This window comes from Nanorana parkeri, unplaced genomic scaffold (genome assembly GCF_000935625.1).
Source record: "Nanorana parkeri isolate BGI_ZX_2015 unplaced genomic scaffold, ASM93562v1 scaffold2478, whole genome shotgun sequence".
In the NCBI taxonomy this organism is placed as follows: domain Eukaryota; kingdom Metazoa; phylum Chordata; class Amphibia; order Anura; family Dicroglossidae; genus Nanorana; species Nanorana parkeri.
The window spans coordinates 71,312-76,202 of NW_017308746.1; the positions used below are offsets into that span (position 1 = coordinate 71,312).

General features: G+C 43.5%; 1 protein-coding gene across 1 annotated transcript in view; it reads right to left on the reverse strand.

Annotated features, from left to right (window-relative positions):
* DEGS2 (delta 4-desaturase, sphingolipid 2) overlaps nt 1-4,891 on the reverse strand; it is a 23,095-nt gene that overhangs the window by 17,237 nt on the left and 967 nt on the right. The gene's annotated exons all lie outside the window — the stretch shown is intronic.

The following is a 4,891-nucleotide window of genomic DNA, read 5'->3' on the forward strand; positions in this document are numbered from 1 at the left end:
GGTGAGTAGTAAGTAACGCAGAGTTTAGAGGGGAGTAGTAAGTAACGCAGAGTTTAGGTGCGAGTAGTAACGCAGAGTTTAGAGGTGAGTAGTAAGTAACGCAGAGGTTAGAGGTGAGTAGTAAGGAAGGCAGAGGTGAGGGGTGAGTAGTAAGAGATTAGAGGTGAGGAGGAAGTAATGCAGAGTTTAGAGGTGAGTAGTAAGTAATGCAGAGTTTAGAGGTGAGTAGTAAGTAAAATGCAGAGTTTAGAGGTGAGTAGTAAGTAACGCAGAGTTTAGAGGGGAGTAGTAACGCAGAGGTTGGAGGTGAGTAGTAAGTAACGCAGAGTTTAGAGGGGAGTAGTAACGCAGAGTTTAGAGGTGAGTAGTAAGTAACGCAGAGTTTAGGGGTGAGTAGTAAGTAACGCAGAGTTTAGAGGTGAGTAGTAAGTAACGCAGAGTTTAGGGGTGAGTAGTAAGTAACGCAGAGTTTAGGGGTGAGTAGTAACGCAGAGTTTAGAGGTGAGTAGTAAGTAACGCAGAGGTTAGGGGTGAGTAGTAACGCAGAGTTTAGAGGTGAGTAGTAAGTAACGCAGAGGTTAGGGGTGAGTAGTAACGCAGAGTTTAGAGGTGAGTAGTAAGTAACGCAGAGGTTAGGGGTGAGTAGTAACGCAGAGTTTAGAGGTGAGTAGTAAGTAACGCAGAGGTTAGGGGTGAGTAGTAACGCAGAGTTTAGAGGTGAGTAGTAAGTAACGCAGAGGTTAGGGGTGAGTAGTAACGCAGAGTTTAGAGGTGAGTAGTAAGTAACGCAGAGGTTAGGGGTGAGTAGTAACGCAGAGTTTAGAGGTGAGTAGTAAGTAACGCAGAGGTTAGGGGTGAGTAGTAACGCAGAGTTTAGAGGTGAGTAGTAAGTAACGCAGAGGTTAGGGGTGAGTAGTAACGCAGAGTTTAGAGGTGAGTAGTAAGTAACGCAGAGGTTAGGGGTGAGTAGTAACGCAGAGTTTAGAGGTGAGTAGTAAGTAACGCAGAGGTTAGGGGTGAGTAGTAACGCAGAGTTTAGAGGTGAGTAGTAAGTAACGCAGAGGTTAGGGGTGAGTAGTAACGCAGAGTTTAGAGGTGAGTAGTAAGTAACGCAGAGGTTAGGGGTGAGTAGTAACGCAGAGTTTAGAGGTGAGTAGTAAGTAACGCAGAGGTTAGGGGTGAGTAGTAACGCAGAGTTTAGAGGTGAGTAGTAAGTAACGCAGAGGTTAGGGGTGAGTAGTAACGCAGAGTTTAGAGGTGAGTAGTAAGTAACGCAGAGGTTAGGGGTGAGTAGTAACGCAGAGTTTAGAGGTGAGTAGTAAGTAACGCAGAGTTCTGCGCTGGGGGACATGTATGGGGATTCGGGTACTTAACATCACTTAAAGGGTAACAATAAAAATGAAAAATGTATTTAAATATCTGGGGGGTCCCCTTAAAGTGCCACAACTGTACGATGTATAGAACCTGCTGCAGCAAAAATTACATTAAAGAAAAAAAACAAAACACTTTTTTTGAATATAAAGCGTGCGGTTCCCCCTCCCAAACAGTACCAGACCCTTAAGGTCTGGTAGGAATTTTAAGGAGGAACCCCACAATCAAAATGGGGGGGGGGGAACGTGGGGTCCCCCCCTAAAATTCCAGACCCTTGATCTGATATGGGGGCACACAGATGCGGCCCTCCCCCCCTTGTGAATGAGTAAAAGGGTTACATCAAATTGTAAAAAAGAAGCCAGACTTTTGAAAAACCACTTTATTTAAAAAACAAAAACCCCAAAAATGGATCCACCGACGTAATCCAGCGTCATTCACGATGACGACTCAACGAAATAAAACAAGAAAAAATAATAATTAAAAAAACCTCATGTTGAACTGGAACATCAAGTCCATTCCTAGTCAGGAGTAAATAACACTGAGTTCAAAGGTCAGTAGTATCTGATGCAGAGTTCATAGGTCAAAAGTAACAGTTTTTTGTTTTTCTCATCTCTATAGATTGAACTCGATGGACTTGTCTTTTTTCAACCTGACTATGTAACAATGAGTTCAAAGGTCAGTAGTATGCAATGCAGGGTTCAGAAGTATATAACTTAGAGGTCTGGAGTAACACAGCATGCAGGGATCAGTAGCAAGCAATGTAGAGTTTATAGGTCAGTGGTTAGCAACACAGAATTCAGCAGTATGTAAAGCAACGTTCATAGGTCAGTTGTAAGTAACAGAGTTCAGAGGTCAGCAGTATGTAAAGCAACGTTCATAGGTCAGTTGTAAGTAACAGAGTTCAGAGTTCAGCAGTATGTAATGCAGCATTCATAGGTCAGTAGTAATTAACAGAGTTCAGAGGTCAGCAGTATGTAATGCAGCGTTCATAGGTCAGCAGTATGTAATGCAGAATTCATAGGTCAGTAGTAATTAACAGGGTTCAGAGGTCAGCAGTATGTAATGCAGCATTCATAGGTCAGTCGTAAGTAACAGAGTTCAGAGGTCAGCAGTATGTAATGCAGCATTCATAGGTCCGTAGTAAGTAACAGAGTTCAGAAGTACGTAGTGCAGAGTTCAGTAGTAACACAGGGTTCCAAGGTCGCTAGTTTGTAACTCAAAGGTCAGGAATAACACAGCATGCAGGGGTCAGTAGGCAAATAATGTGGCGTTTATAGGTCACTAGTAAGTAACGCAGAGTTCACAGGTCGGGAGTAACACTGATTTCAGAGGTCAGTAGTATTTAATGGAGAGTTGAGGTCAGGAGTTTATAAGTCAATACTAAGTAACAGAGTTTAGCAGATCAGTAGTACGTAAATTGAGTTTAGGGGTCAGTAGTATATGACTCAGAGTTCAGAAGTAATGCAGAGATCAGAGGTCAGAAGTATGTAATGCAAATGGAAGAGGTCAACAGTATGTAATGCAGAGTTTAGGGGTCGTTGGTATGTAACGCAGAGGTCAGAAGTCAGTAGTAAGTCATACAAAGTGCAGAGGTCAGTAGTATATAACACAAAGTTCAGAGGTCAGTAGTAACACAGAGTTTACAGGTCAGTAGTATGTAATTAACAATGCATGGGTCAGGAGTAACAGAGTGAAGCAGTCCGGGGGAAGGTAGAGTGCAGAGGCCAGTAGTATGTAAGTGTTTGGAGGTCAGTAGTAAATAACACCTAGTTTGGAAGTCAGTAAAAAAAACAAAACAAATTCAGACGCATATTTTTATATTTTGATTTTACGGATCTGAATGCTACCCAAGTTTGTTTACAGCCGTGTGCATGACAGGGTCTCTTTATTAGTGTTCATTGAGGGGGGAATTTATCAAAACTGGAGCTGTTGCCCATAGCAACCAATCAGCTTCTCTCTTCAGTTAGGCTTTGAAAGCATTGCTGCAACAACTAATAGGTTATAATCGATAATGAGAATTGTTGGCAACAATTCTCATCATCGATTAGTTGCCGCCGCTCTGCTCCTCCGCTGGTCCCGGCTGCAGCGGTCTGTATCCCTTTCAATCCCCACTGCTCTCCCCGCCTGTAATCGGCAGAGGGAACACAGACCACTGCAGCTGGCACCAGCGGGGAGGTGAGATCGCTGTGACTGCATTCCCCCGCTGCCCCCCCTTCCTACGATTTTAACAAAAATGTGCACACCGTTTTATTCTGAAGTAAACTTTATGTCTGTCACGCTGCATTTGTGTATTTTATTTAAAAAAAAAAAAATTACACTATTTTTTTTGTTTATCCGATTAATCGATGTCAATAATCGGCCAACTAATCGATTAGAAAAATCATGGTTAGCTGCAGCCCTATTCGAAAATGAAAGCTAGAAGCTGCTCCAGTTTTGATAAATTCCCCTCAAAATGTTTTATAGCACAGGGGTGACCTCTGATATTGATGCACATTCATTCACACAATGAACCCCATTCAGGCTCATTCGCGTCACGTGAACGTGTGCCGCACGGATGTGCGTTTGGCATGTGTTAGCCCTTTATTTCAATGGTCTGCCCCATGCACAGCACATAAGCTCATGCAGCTTTTTTTTTTGGACCGTGCGTTTAGGGTGCCATTAAAGTCAAAAATATTTTTCCCTCCCCCTAATGTTAATGAAAGCACTTACCTTAAATGATGTCTCTTAATCCGATCTCCTTTCCATCTGTCCCTCCAGCGCTGCTGCGGGTCTCCGATCCAGCGCTGACTCCTCTGAGCTTGCTGGCACTTCCTGTCCCACTGGTGTCTGCATGCGGGTGCAGGCGTCCATAGACTTACCTTGCGTCTCGGCCAAAAATGTGATCTGCGCATGCGCCCGCTCCAAGATGCTTTGCGGCCGCCCGCGATTTTTCACATTTTCGGACGTGAGCGCACGGGTAAGTATTAACCCTTTTCAAAGCGTTTTGTTGGGGTTTTTTTTACACTTTTTGCATATATCTACTGTTTGCTATTAGTAGATATATGCAAAAACACGTGAGGCTTTAATTATCCTTTAACAAGTAACGGCGCCATAAGTGCACCACATGCTTTCCCCACATTTCATAAACATGTGAATGCGCACATTTACACACACACGTCAAGGTGCAAATTGCATCTTTTTCAGGGGCAGCTATTGAAGTCTACGGACGTAAATCACGTGAAAAGAAGCCCCCGTACTCCTTTTTGAACCCGTAACTAGTAGCAGCTTTCTCTCAGGTACCAACGGGCACCGTTGAAAATAAAAGGACAGTTCATGTTGAGCGTTGTCACGACGAAACGCCACACATGGTGACTAAAGCAAATGCAATACATTTGTTTTTTCACACTGTGACAGGTTCTCTTTATTATAATACAGGTTCCTCCATAAGGGCAAAGGTGACCGCTAATGATGAAGTACATCCATTCACACGCTTATTGACAGCCACAGGGCGGAGCTATCATTCACCTGTCACCTCCATTCC